Here is a 14,871-nt window from a genome sequence, read left to right on the forward strand (position 1 = left end):
CCAGCATTTGCTGCTGTTACCTTTTCTGATGTATGACATTCTTACAGGAGTGAAATGGTATCTCATTGTTGCCTTTATTTGCATTTCTCTGACAGTCAGAGACTTGGAGCACTTTTTCATGTGTTTCTCAGCCTTTTGGATCTCTTCTGTGGTGAATATTCTGTCCATGTCCTCTCCCCATTTTTGGATGGGGTTATTTGTTGTCTTGTTGTTGAGTTTGGCAAGCTCTTTATATATTTTAATTATTAAGCTCTTGTCTGATGTATGGCATGTAAAGATCTTTTCCCATTCTGTGGGGGATCTCTTGATTTGAGTAGTAGTTTCTTTTGCTGTGCAGAAGCTTTTTAATTTGATGCAGTCCCATAGGTTTATGCTTGCCTTAGTCATCTTTGTAATTGAATTCATTTCATTGAAGATGTCTTTAAAATTTATGCAGAAAAGAGTTCTGCCAATATTTTCCTCTAAGTATCTGATAGTTTCTGGTCTAACATCCAAGTCTTTGATCCACATGGAATTTACTTTTGTGTTTGGTAAAATAAGTGGTTCAGTTTCATTCTTCTGCATGTTTCAACCCATTTTTTCCAAATCCATTTGTTGAAGAGATTCTGCTTTTCCCATTTAATAGTCTGTGAACCTTTGTCAAAGATTAGATGTCCATAGGTGTGGGGGCTTACTTCTGGGTTCTCAGTTTTATTCCACTGGTCAGTGTGTCTATTCATGTTCCAGTACCAAGCAGTTTTGATGACAGTGGCCCTATAATACAATTCGAGATCTGGGAGTGTGATGCCTCCAGTTCTGTTCTTTCTTCTCAAGATTGTTTTGGCAATTCTAGGTCGTTTCTGGTTCCAGATAAACATTTGTAGCATTTGTTCTATTCTCCTAAAAAATGTGGCTGGGATCTTGATGGGGATAGCATTAAATTTGTATATGACTCTGGGTAGTATATTCATTTTGTTGATGTTAAGCCTTCCAATCCATGAGCATGGGATGTCTTTCCTTTTCTTTGTGTCGTTTTCAATTTGCTTGAGTAGTGACTCATAGTTTTCAGTATACAAGTCTTTCACTTCTTTGGTTAGGTTTATTTCTAGATGTTTTATTGTTTTTGTTGCTATAGTAAAAGGAATTGATTTCTGGATTTCATCTTCTCCTAACTTAGTGTTTGCATAGAGGAATGCCACTGATTTTTGTATGTTAATTTTGTAGCCTGACACCTTACTGTCTTGTCTGATGATTTCTAAAAGCTTCTTGCTGGATTCCTTAGGTTTTTCTATGTATACTATCATGTCATCTGCAAATAGGGAAAGTTTGACTTCTTCTTTTCCAATCTATATCCCTTTAATTCCTTGCTCCTGCCTGATTGCTATGGCAAGAACTTCCAACACTATGTTGAATAGTAATGGTGATAGTGGGCAGCCCTAATACCTGATCTGAGTGGAAATACTTCTAGTTTTTCACCATTGAGTATGATATTGACTGTAGGTTTGCTATATATGGAATCCACTATCTTCAGGAATTTTCTATCTATTCCCATTTTTTGTAGTGTTTTGATCATAAAGAGATGTTGTATTTTGTCAAAGGCTTTCTCTGCATCTATTGATATGACCATGTGGTTTTTGGTCTTGCTTTTATTGATGTGGTAGATCATGCTGATTGATTTACATATATTAAACCAACCTTGTATCCCTGGCATTGTTGTTTTCGAAGGGTTATGTTGTTTTCTCCGGGCTGGCTTCACGGGCAGGTAACAGACGACCAGGGACTCATAGTTGAGCTGTAGGCAGTATCTCTTTATTCATGCAGGATGCAGCACAATCTAAGACGAGCTAAGCTAAACTCAAGGTAAAGTACTCTAAAACTCACAATGCTGTCTTTATATATACTTGCCAAGTAGGGTGGAAACAGGGTGTGACATAGAGAGGGTGGAGAGAAAAGTGACTGTTGACAATCAGAGTGTGACAAGGAGAGGATCAGGGTGTGACAAAGAGGGGGGGTGGAGCAAAAACATATCATGAAACAGTGGGGATTGAACCAATGCCCTGGAGGGAGGTGCTTGTTAACAGCGGTTATATAAATAGAATGAAGTGGTTATGTAAATAGAATAGTGTTAAGCAGGGGGGATTTAAACCAAATGAAACAGAAGGGGTCTCATGCATACCAACAATTCCCCCTTTCTTTTTAACTAATGGCTATTGTGGGGTGAACAGAAACGTATATCGTACAGGCGTTTTCAAAATAACTGGCATAAGACATGGAAAACAAAATAGGCGAGTAGCAATAACCAGTGTGATGCTAAGGGGAGCTTTTCTTGCCTCAAAGTGCAAGGCCTAGCAGGCGAAAGGGCATTTCTTGCCTCTGGGAATGCTTCATGCCTCTGGGGGCATCTCTTGCCTCAAAGGGCGTTTCCTGCCTCTCTGGGCATCTTTTGCCTCTTGGGGCGCTTCATGCCTCTGTGGGCATAACCTAATAAGGAGGGGGAGTTTTCTGCCTCTGGGACAGAGCCTGCAGGCGAGGGGACATGGTCTATAAAGTTTCAAGGCAACTGGCTGAAGTTAGTCTTTGAGAAACATAGCAGTGTGTACCAGTAAGTCCTATGGAGGTGTCAGTCCAAAGTAGCTGACCACAGAAGAAAATGCCAGAGGATGAAACGCTGCACGTCTGTCTCGATGGGGAATGTCGGCCACCAGAATTCTGCTTTTCTGTAGAGAGTGAGCTTTGGAGTCTGTGAATCTGTTTCTTCAGGTCATGCCAGGTCTCATCATTGGTTTCCGGGGGTGTGTTGTAATCATTCCATCTTGTGGGCAATGTCAGAGAACAGGATCCAAATGGATTTCCAGAAATTTTCATTTGAGTAGATGCTTTTTCATGTGAAGATTTGACAGCTGAAATTCACTTGTTGAACAAAACTTGTAGCAGATTAGAAGTTTACTATAATTGATAATTCCATTATAATTGGAAGTCCTTTCTAGTATGATTTTAAGGTTGTTTAAACAGTTTAAACTCAATAAAATGTGGAAAGGTAAACAGAAGAACCACGGTTAAAAGCCTCAGGCATGAGAATAATTAACATAATCATTGCACTATCTGCCCCACCCATAACTCATACGGTTTCTAGGATTAAACGTTTCAGATTCATGTCAAGACGTAAAAGAGAAATCATAGGAAGGAAAAAACAATTTTTGAATTGTTTCTGGATATCTCTAGAAATCATGGCTGCGTCCAGCATTTTTTTTTAAGTCAATGTCAAACAAAAATTCAGTCATTCAAATCATTCTCTTATGAAACGCAACTTGAACCAGATTATCAAGATCTCACCATGTAGGATTAAGAATCCCCGGAGGGCGACCTAGTCCAAAGAGGTCCTCAAAATTCCATTTAGGGTGCTTCTGAGTGTTCCTGCTGGATTGCTTCAGGCACCCATTTTTAAAAGTGTCTTCCCATTGAAGAAAGAATCCAATCAGGAGAGTAGAACTAACCACATGTCTCCATACTTGGGAACTGCCAGGGTACTTGAGAATGTTCTTCAAATTATTGTAGTCCTTCTCCATGGGAAACATTCGAGAAGAAGTCCAGAAAGTCCCAGGGGAAATCCCCATGCATATCCCAAGTTCTATGATCACAGTCATAAAGAACCAAATTGTGGCCCGGAGCAAAATGTAGTCCTTTTCCTCAGGAAACATGGGAGAGGGAATCCAGAAAGTCCAAGGAGAAATCTCCGTGCATCTCCCAAGCTCTATGATCCCGGTCATAAGAAACCAAAGTTCCCGGTCAGGGAACCAAAATGTAGCCCAGAGTAAAATGTTCCAGAGACAGACTAACTATCTCATGATGAAACAGTAGAGGCTTTGGCAAACCTCTTCATAAGTAGAAAGGCAACCCATGGTGGATGGGTAGCCAAGTTTACTTATCTGGACGATGGGTGGGTAGGGTCCCACGTTGATGCCGGTCCATGTTTCAGGGCTTATTTCAGTCCCTGTTCAGGCGCCATATGTTGTTTTCGAAGGGTTATGTTGTTTTCTCCGGGCTGGCTTCACGGGCAGGTAACAGACGACCAGGGACTCATAGTTGAGCTGTAGGCAGTATCTCTTTATTCATGCAGGACGCAGCACAATCTAAGACGAGCTAAGCTAAACTCAAGGTAAAGTACTCTAAAACTCACAATGCTGTCTTTATATATACTTGCCAAGTAGGGTGGAAACAGGGTGTGACATAGAGAGGGTGGAGAGAAAAGTGACTGTTGACAATCAGAGTGTGACAAGGAGAGGATCAGGGTGTGACAAGGAGGGGGGGTGGAGCAAAAACATATCATGAAACAGTGGGGATTGAACCAATGCCCTGGAGGGAGGTGCTTGTTAACAGCGGTTATATAAATAGAATGAAGTGGTTATGTAAATAGAATAGTGTTAAGCAGGGGGGATTTAAACCAAATGAAACAGAAGGGGTCTCATGCATACCAACATGGGATAAAACCCACTTGGTCATGATGAACAATCTTTTTAATATACTGCTTTATTTGGTTGGCTAGAATTTTGTTCAGTATTTTAGCATCTATGTTCATCAGAGATACTGGTCTATAGTTTTCTTTTTTGGTTGTGTCCCTGTCTGCTTTTGGTATCAGAGTCATGTTGGCTTCATAGAAGCCGGAAGTCTTCTGGAAGACTTTTAAAAGCAGAGGTATTAGTTCTTCTTTGAAGGTTTAGAATTCATTTGTAAAACCCATCTGGTCCAGGACTTTTATTTTTGGGAAGATTTTTGTTAACTGTTTCAATTTCATTAGCTGTGATGGGCCTTCATGTTATCTAGTTCCTCTTTACTTAATTTTGGAAGTTAGTAGATATCTAGGAAATCGTCCATTTCTTCCAGGTTTTCTAGCTTGGTGGCATATAGGTTGGTTCATAGAATCCTCGCATGATCATGTGGAATTTCTGCAGTGTCTGTTTTGATATCTCCTCTTTCATTTATGATCTGATTTATTTGGGTCTTCTCTCTTTTTTTGTTTTGTGAATCTGGCTAAAGGTTTGTCAATTTTGTTCAATCTTTTGAAGAACCAACATTTACTTTCATTGATCTTTTGTGTGGTTTTCTTATTTTCAATGTTATTGATGTCTGCCGTAACTTTAGTTGTTTTTGTCCTTCTGGTTGCTTTATGGTTTTGTTGTTCTTCTTCTTCCAGGTCTTTAAGATGTGCAATCAGGCTGTTATTTGTGCTTTTTCTTGTTTCCTCATGTGTGTGTATATGGCTATGAACTTCCCCCTCAGTACTGCCTTAGCTGTGTCCCAAATATTTTGATAGCTTGTGTCTTCATTTTCATTGAACTCTCAAAACGTTTTGATTTCTTCCTTTATTTCCTCTTTGACCCAGTAGTTGTTAAGGAGTTTACTGTTGAGCTTCCACATTTTGGGACTATTACTAATCTTTTGTTGATTGTGAAGTGTTAGTTTAATTCCACTGTGGTCTGAGAAGATGTTTGGGATGATTCCAATGCTCTTGAATTTGCTGATGCTGTCTTTGTGACCTGACATATGGTTTATCCTTGAGAATGACCCATGTGGACTTAAGTAAAATGTGTATTCCAGTTTCTTGGAAAGAATGACTCTGAAAATGTCCAATATTTCTATTTTTTCTATCTCCTCATTTAGCTCTCTCTTTTCTTTATTGATTTTCTGCCTGGATGATCTGTCAAGTTGAGAGAGTGGGGTGTTGAAGTCCCCTACTATGACTATGTTGCTGTTAATATATTGCTGTAGCTCTTTTAGTAGATGTTTGATGTATTTAGGTGGCTTCTCATTGGGTGCATTGGGTGCATATGCTAATAATTGTAAAGTCCTCTTGATTGACTGATCCTCTCAGCATTAAGTAATGTCCATCCCTATTTTTTAAATTTTTATTTATTTTAAAGTCTATCATGTCAAATATGAGAGTAGCTGTTCCTGCCCTATTTTCTGGGCCATAGGCTTGTATGATAGTTTTCCATCCTTTCACGTTGAGTCTGTTATAGTCTTGTTGAATTGGGTGGGTTTCCTGTAGACAGCATATTGTTAGGTTGTGTTTTCTGATCCATTTTCCTATTCTGTCCCTTTGAATAGGTGAATTCAGGCCATTGAAATTTAATGATATCAAATATTGAAGACATTTTCACACCATTCTTGTAGATTTTTAGAGTGTTCTGATATTTGGCATATTTATGGTGGTCTGACTTTTTTTAAAATTTAAAATGGAGACATTAACAAAGCTATAGGATAAGAGGGGTACAGCTCCACACAATTCCCACACCAGATCTTTGTGTCCTCTCTCCTCCCCTGATAGCTTTTCTACTCTTTATCCCTCTGGGAGTATGGACCCAAGGTCATTGTGGGATGCAGAAGGTGGAAGGTCTCACTTATGTAATTGCTTCCCTGCTGAACATGGGTGTTGACTGGTTGATCCATACTCTGAGCCTGCCTCTCACTTTCCCTAGTAGGTTGGAACTCTGGGGAAGCAGAGCTCCAGGACACATTGGTGGGGTAGTCTCTCCAGGGAAGTCTGGTCAGCATCACGCTGGCATCTGGCACCTGGTGGCTGAAAAGAGAGTTAACATACAAAGCCAAACAAATTGTTGAACAATCATGGACCTAAAGGCTTGAATAGTGCAGATGAAATGCTGGGGGGTTCTCACTGCAGACTATTGTGTACTTTTGCTTTCAGGTATATAGTTTGCCCTAGTTTATGGATACGTGTGAACATATGCTCTATCTCACGGGACCTAGTCTATATCTAGGTTTTGGGACTTTGTTAGGAAGTGAACTGCCTGGAATGGAATTAGAGAAAACTATGAAAGGAAAGGTCTCAAACAAGTAATGTAGCTGAAGGGTTGTCATTCCACACCTGAAGTCTCTGGATACAGTCTGAAGTGAAGCATGCTGAGATGGTACTCATATTGATTAAGTTGGGATCGGTGGATACAATATTATTTGGTAAGTGGTCTAACTGTTTTATAGGAGACCTTTCAGAACTTCTTTCAGGGCAGGCTTGGTGATAGATGATTCCTTCAACTGTTGCTTGTCTGTGAAGGTTTTTATGCCTCCATCTAGTCTGAATGACAGTCTAGCAGGATATAGTAGTCTTATTTGAAAGCCTTTCTCATTGAACACTCAGTAGATATCTTGCCAGTCTTTTCTGGCCTGTAGTGTTGGTGTGAAAAAGTCTGCTACTAATTTTATGGGTTTTCCTCTTTGTTTTTCTCTTTCAGCCTTCAGGATCCTTTCTTTATCCTTATTCCTTTCCATTCTAAATATGATGTGTCTTAGTGTCTTTAAGTCAGGGTTAATTCTGTTTGGTACCCTCTGGGCTTCTTGAACCTTTATGTCTTTGATGTTGTCTAAACTAGAGAAGTTCTCAGCTATTATGTCCTGAAGAATGCTTTCTTCCCCCTCCCTCTCTTTCTTGCTCTGGTAAGCCAGCAATACATATATTGTTTCTTTTAAAGTCATCCCATAGGTCTCTGTTGTTGTTTTCAGCATCTCATAATCTCTTTTTGAGATGTCTTACTTCTTTTTTAGTTGTTTCTAATTCATCCTCGATCTTGCTAATTCTGTCTTCAGCCTCATTGATTCTAATCTCTCCCCCCTCTACTGTTGTCTGGAGTTTACCTATTTTCTTACCCTGTTCTGATACTGTATTAGCTTGTTCAGCTAGTTGTGCTCTTAGCTCAGCTATTTCATCTTTAAGCTCTTTAATAACCTAGAGATAATTTTTTCTTCCAGAGGAGGTGTCTCCATTTTGTAGATAGTTAGTAGGGCTATTTTAGTTATATTCTATAGGGCCCATGACTATACTAGTTTTTGGTTTTTTTCTCTGAGCCTGACATCTGATATGCAGGTGGATCCAAGTTATTGTCTAGGGAGATGATGTCATGGCTGGAAAAAGGACCAGAAAGCTGGATTATGGAAGAGACTAACCCTCAAATATGGGAAAGGTGTATAAATATTGTTGATTGTAAACCCCATCGATTAGTTCTGATCTGGGGCCCACAGTCAGCCTAGAAGCCCATGTGATCTCTGCATCCCTATAGATCTGAGCTCACATTCTGTAGTTATGAGTAGGAATATTCCAACCTGCCCCAATTTCAGGACCCATTTTCCTCAGGTGGAACATAGATTATGTTGTCTGGCCTCCCTTCAGAGGATGGAACTATCTCTGCTGTTGTTGATCCAAGTTGAGGGCAAGGCCCTATGGGGGCCCAAAAAGGGGTCTATCGTGTTGTTCCTGATAGAGATGACTAGTAACAATGGAGAGAGGGAAGTCTAGGCCCATCATGACTATTTAGGAATCTCAGGACTCCCCGACTAGGGCCCTAGCTGATGGGGTGGCCTGAAAGTGACTAAAGGGTCATTGTTAAAGTATGCTAGTCTCTTGCCCTTATTTATCTTTTGTAGTCCTTAATTTGATAAGGTTAGCTTTGGAGTGACTGAGGGAAGTCTAATAGGAAGTATGTGAGGGTATGTTTTGTTTTTTAAGTGTGGCTTCTGTTTGTGAACTCAGAGCCCATGATACCACTGATTAACCTCCATGGCTTAATTTTTATTCCATATTTTGAGAGAAACAGAGGAGCCATAAAAGCACCATGCCACCATCTGTGAAGATCCCTTAGTGCTATCCATGGTACTGCCATGTGGCACTGGGAGAGAGCCCAGGACCTTTGCATGGTGAAATATGAGCTTCACTTGCTGATTCATTTCCTGGATCCTGTGGCTACTGTGCCTTTATAGGAAGCTTTGAAATAAAGAAAAGGGTATTTTGGCAGCATTTGTGACTGTTTTTAACTCTTTCAAGATGGCTTTGGATATTCAGTGCCTCTTGCAATTCCATGTGCATTTGAGTATTTTCATTCTTGAGCATGTCTCTGCATGGCTATAAGCACTGTTTCTATCAGGTGACTACCCATAAATAGAACTGCTAGTCCATAGGATATGAGTGTTCAGCATCAGTGCACACTCTCACAAGTTCTCTTAAATTATTTTGCCTGTTTGTTCTTCTGTCAGTAGTGTAAGAATGCTAGAGGAACTACATCTTTATTGACATTTGCAATTGTCAGTTCTTTGGTAGCCTTTTTGCCTTTCTGGCTAATTATTCTCAAATTATGAGGTAGATGCTGTTGTATTCTTCTGGGGTAAGTTCAGAGCCACATCCCTGTTCAGATGACCTTTCTCCTGGTATCATACTCTGGATAGTAGGACTTGCTCACTGTCCTGCAGCACCAGTGAAGGCTTTGCTTATTATGGAGCCTGGAAGTAGGGCTGGTGGATAGACAGAAAAACTTGCATCTTCAGGCGCAAAAGGTCAATCTGCCTGAGAGGACCTTGGGGTTGGGAGTGTGAGGATGCTAAAGGATGCTAAAGGGAGGTGGGTAATCAGATTCCATCCTAGCTGTGGCAGTCAGTCCAATGAATTCTAGGGTGTGTGTGTGTGTTGGTGTAGGGGTGGCTCTGGAGCTGTGCCCAACCTTAGAGAGATTTCCCTTGTTGTTACTCTTAATGTTGTTGTTATTATTATTACTGTCATTATTGGATAGGACAGAGAGAAACTGAGAAAGGAGGGGATGACAGAGAGGGTGAGAGAAAGATACCTGCAGACCTGTTTCACTGCCCGTGAAGTGACCCCCCTGTAGGTGGAGAGCCAGGGGCTTGAACCAGGATCCTCATGCCTCTGGTCCTTGCACTTTGCGCCATGTGTGCTTAACCTGCTGTGCTACCACCCGGCCCCCTTAAATAGATATTTTTAAAGATAGAGTACATACTCACAAACACACATAGAAGCATTGAGACCAAGAGAAGCACACATCAAAACACACAGCCTTGCATCAGAACACTGGATACGTGTACACACCCACACTTAGAAAATTAAGAAGGGGGAGCTGAGCAGATAGCATAATGGTTATATAAAAGACTTTCATGCCTGGTTCTGAGGTTCCAGGTTCCATCCCTGCACCACCATAAGCCAGAGCTGAGCAGTGCTCTGGTATCTTTCTTTGTACTGTCTCTCTGTCTCATTAAAATAAAGTATTTTAGTAAAAAAAAAAAAAGAAAAGAAAACTAACAAGGCCCATAGTGTGTACTGGAACACCTGTAGACTCACTGAGGAAAATGGTAACACACTTTGAGCCACACTAGTAACATATAGTGGTCACAGGTACAAGATAAACAGGTATTTGGGGACACACATGTGCATTCCTTCATCTTGCCAGGTGGGTGGACATGCGTGCACACAGACATTTACACATACACACACACACACACACACACACACACACACACACACCTGATCAATGTGCTCACACTCACAGGGCCACACAGGGAGGGACTGAAACCCAGGCACATACATTCACATACATGGTTTTACACGGACATATGCACATGTACACAGGCACAGCCACAGACAGCCCCTCACAGCACTGACACCACTGGAGAAGTGACCAGGGCTCGGTGGGTGCAGCTCCCAGGTTCCTTACACCCTCCTCCCGGATCTTTACTGAGTAACTTTCTTCTCAGGGGCTGCTTCCAGCCTGGTGAGGGTGGGACTCAGAGGCACCCCTACTCAACACTGCTCCAACAGAAGTCACCCAGCTTCTATGTGAACCTACAGATAGTATTTCATGGCAGAGAGTGTCTAGGTGTGAGAGGGTGCCCAACCTTCCATTCTGGAAGTGAGGAGTGTGCTCCCAGAGAGTAGACTGGGTCCTTGGCCTCAGTGGTTAACAGTCACTCAGCAAACATACTTCAGGCCACAGGCTCCCTGCCCTGACCACTCAGTCCCTGTGGGCAGTTCTCTGCCCACCCTTGGGCAAGGTCAGTAGCCCCTCTCCTCATTCTGTAGCTGACTTGTCCTAGTGTGAAGAGGAGAGCAGAGCTGTTTATGGGAGAGGGCAGGAGAGTGATCCTGGGCTGGGGTCTCAAGCTCTCCCCCAGGCACACCAGCTGTTACAGCCATTCAGTCTTGGTGAGGACTGTCCTTTGTGAATGTGACCCACATTTAGCCCTGATAGCTCTCCCTGTGTCCCTCCCCACTCCCTTCTCCCCACTTCCCTCTAGAGCCTGCTCCCTGGCTCAGAAAGGGGGTTGCTCTGTACGTGCTCTAGGGACTGGTCCACAGAGCTATCTCCAAGGACAAAAGCCACGGGAACTCCAAAGCAATAGATGATAGGATGGACATGGGGTTCTGCTTCCCACCCCCAATCTGAATGCTTGTCTGGTTTTCCTTTTATTCCTCTTCAGTGTGAGTTAAGTCTCTTCTCTCCGTCAGTCCTCTCACCTGTCGATGAGTCAAGGGGCCACTTTATACTCCCCATGTGAGATGCACCCCACTATTCCATTCCCAAAACTTAGAACTACTCCTGCATGTTCCTTTCTCAGCTATTCTCCCCACACTGTTAAAGACGCCACTGGCCCCATGTTCATTCAACGCCATGAAGCCTCAGTAGCAGCCTGAGGAAAGATCAGGGAGGGGCAGGTGGCTGCAGGGAGCACAGGGCAGGGGGACTGGGCCATTGACCCATTCCAGGTGATGACATGAAGGCCAAGGACACAGCTCAGGATGGGTCCCCTGCCTTGTGATCTGTGCTAGGGGCCTTGAATACATTGTTTCTTTCCCCTAGTAGCAGAAATTAGTTATGTTCTTTGCAGAAAATTGAGAAAATCTAATATGCTCATAAATTTACTAGGACACAGTAACTTCTCTTACCTGATGTATAATCTGGTTTTCAATTTAGCAATCTTTGTATTTAAAATATTCCTCCATAAAACTTCATCACTTCAACTACTATATAATATGTCATTGCTTGTGATAGCACCAGGAATCTAAGCCTTTTTTTTTTTTTTTTAACTTTTTAGCCTTTATTATATGTATCCGGCACTGTCATTCTTTGAGGTTTTTGTAGCTTGAAATTTTACTGGTAGGGGTAGTCAGGCACAGTGAAGTTAAGTAAACTTGCATTAAGAAGCACAATCAATACAACAAAGAACCAAAATTTTTGATTCATTTTTTTAACTTATAAAATGAAAACATTGACAAGACCATAGGGTAAGAGGGGTACATTCCCACACATTGCCCACCCCCAGAGCTCCATATCCCATCCCCTTCCTTAATAGCTTCCCCATTCTTATCCCTCTGGGAGTGTGGACCCAGGATCATTGTGGGGTGCAGAAGGTGGAAGGTCTGGCTTCCATAACTGCTTCCCTGTTGAACTTGAGCATTGACAGGTCGATCCATACTCCCAGCCTCTCTCTCTTTCCCTAGTAGGGCAGGGATCTGGGGAGGGAGGGCTCCAAGACACATGGTGGGGTTCTCTGCCCAGGGAAGTCAGGTTGGCATCATGGTATCATCTGGAACCTGGTGGCTGAAAAAGAGTTAAGATATAATGCAGAATAAATTGTTGACTAATCATGAACCTAAAGGCAAAAACACTGCAGATGAAGATTGGGGTCTCCATTTTGGAAAAAGCTAGTAGGTCTATTTTAGGTATATTCCAGAGGGCCCATGACTTTACTAGTTTTTGTCTTCGCCTGACCCAGGTTGTTATCTGGGGAGATGGTGTCGTAGTTGGAAAAAGGATTAGAAAACTGGATCAGGGAAGAGAGTAGCTCCCAAATTTGGGAAAAGTATATAAATACTGTTAACTGTAAACCCCTTCAATTTGACCTGGGGCCTATATTCATCACAGGAGCCTATGTAAGCTCTGCATCCCTGTAGGTCTGAGCTCTCATTCTGTGGTCATGGCTAGGAACATTCCAGGCTGCACTAATTTTAGGACCCATCTTTTGTAGGTAGTAGATAGAATATGTTGCCCATTCTCCCTTCAGAGAATGGAACATTCTCTGCCATTGTTGAACCACATTGAGGGAAAGGTCCTATAGGTTCCCACAAAGGGGTCCATTGTGTTGTTCCTGATGGAGGTGACCAGAGAAAGTGAAGGGAGGGTTCTGCTTGAGGTCTAGGCCCATCATGTCTGTGTGGGAACCCTAGGGCTCCCTGAATAGGGCCCCAGGTGATAGGGTGGCCTGGTTGTGACTAAAGAATCATCGTTAAAGTTAAGAACCAAATTTTGAAAGTAGCTCCTGAACCTTGCTTTCCACACTTTGCTGCACAGCAAGCCAGGGAAATGTTTGTTTGTCTTTCCCTCTAGTGGCAGGATGGTTGTTATCACTGGCTTTTGTCTTTCACCATTATAAACAGTATTTTAGTAAACACTTGTATAACTTACACTTCTAATCATCTGGTTGCTTACTTGAGATGTTCCTGGAAATGGAATTTATAGAACAGTGGGCATCAACTTTTACGTGGCTTTGACGTGCATTTCCAAGCACCCTTCCAGAAGGGTGTTTCCCCCGTTCACTTTCACCAGCAGGACAGCAGACTGGGTCTTACCTACTGAGGGGGAGCCTGAGTCCTGGAAGTGTGGAGGTCATGGGGGAGAGGACAGTGATATGGATAGATAGTTAATGAGGGCCACAGAAGATACTTCAGCCTGGAGAAGCCTTGCTGTGACCCAGTGGTCAGGGAGGTGGCTCCATGGGTAAATGTGCAAGGTCCCCAACCCCATTCCTGGCAGCACATGTGACAGTCTGATTGATGCATTGGAGGACTGAGCCCCATCATGGGTTCACCCCATTGTGTGAGGCCTGTCAAGTGGGAGAGAAAGAAGTTTGCTTTGATGCCCAAGGTCAGAGGGGAGCAGGGGCAAAGATGAGGTTGCTGAGAGTGTGTGTGTGTGCGTGTCTGTGTGTGTGTGTATACATGGCCTGTGACAGGCAGGGGGATGTTGAGTAAATGGTGCGTGACCCAATGCATTCTGTGGCCTGGCTTGTGGGGAAGGCCCAGTACCACCACACGCACTGTGCTCCCCCACAGATCATTCCATTTCCAGATCTGAGCCGGGGGTCCATTCTCTATCCCACCCCCGCCCTGGGGAGCCTGGCCTGGCCTGGTACCTCTCTCCATCTATCCCCTTGGAGCCTGAGTAGCACAGCCTGGCTTGTGTCATGGGCTGCACAACCCCTCCATTATGCATGAGGGGGACCCGGCGGTGAGCAGGGCGGGGGGGCTGGGTGTTATTAATACACAAGTGTATTGTGTGGCGCTCCATTCACGCTCCCCTTGGGGGACGCGGTGGGCCTGAGATCATAAAGCACTGTTTATGCTCCAGAGGGCTGGGGAGGTGGCAAGTGGGAGCTGGCAAGGAGCAGGGAAGCCCGGAATCATTTTGATTCCTCACTAGGCAGGGCTGCTCCCTTTCGCTGAGACCCACAGCCCAGGCACCAGGGGAAGGTCTCTGGGATTTTGCTCAGACCTCCCCTTGCCCTCTGTGTAGACAGACGCCTAGCTTCCATCCTTGTCTACCCCCATGGGGAAAGACTGAAGACACCCTGGAGAACCCGACCTCAGCTCTGCCAGGAGAGAGGTGGGCCATGAGCTCTGCCCCACCATCCAGCCTCCTCACCTACTTGTTCCTCCAGGTCAGTCCTGGGCCATGGCCTGAAGGTCACTGAGGGGATTCTGTGTGGTTTCCTGAGGGTCATTGAGGGGATTCTGTGTGGTTTCCTGACGGTGCTGGGACTGTGTTTGTATGCAAGGTCTGCAAGATGCTTCCTGCAGAAGGGTAGACTGGCTTGGAGCTGAGGCAAGAAGCAGGCAGGCTGGGATGGTCTCATCTCTTGAACAGCTGGACTGTAAGAGGAAGAGGCAGGGACAAGACTCTCCAAGGCCCTAGAGAGGAGGGCAGGAAGGGGAGCTGTGGTGTGAGGAGTGAGAAGTTTCAGTTATAGAAAAAGGGTGATTTCAGGGGTGGGGGCTAGCCTGTCCTAATGTTGGGATTCATCACTCTCCTGTGCTAGTCTATTTTC

The 14,871-nt window shown here is 43.6% G+C and overlaps 1 protein-coding gene across 20 annotated transcripts in view; it reads left to right on the top strand.

Annotated features, from left to right (window-relative positions):
* Positions 1-14,871, top strand: part of NFASC (neurofascin) — a 191,917-nt gene that overhangs the window by 34,259 nt on the left and 142,787 nt on the right. For 6 of the 20 annotated variants that reach the window (XM_060178683.1, XM_060178673.1, XM_060178676.1 and 3 more), the window contains exon 1: positions 14,266-14,484. The exons of 4 other annotated variants lie outside the window; for them this stretch is intronic. The gene's annotated coding sequence lies outside the window, so the exon portion shown is untranslated. Of the gene's footprint in view, positions 1-14,262; positions 14,485-14,871 lie in introns of those variants that run through there. 10 more of the 20 variants (XM_060178667.1, XM_060178678.1, XM_060178672.1 and 7 more) reach the window with 5 other exon arrangements.

Source organism: Erinaceus europaeus, chromosome 19 (assembly GCF_950295315.1).
Source record: "Erinaceus europaeus chromosome 19, mEriEur2.1, whole genome shotgun sequence".
Classification (NCBI taxonomy): domain Eukaryota; kingdom Metazoa; phylum Chordata; class Mammalia; order Eulipotyphla; family Erinaceidae; genus Erinaceus; species Erinaceus europaeus.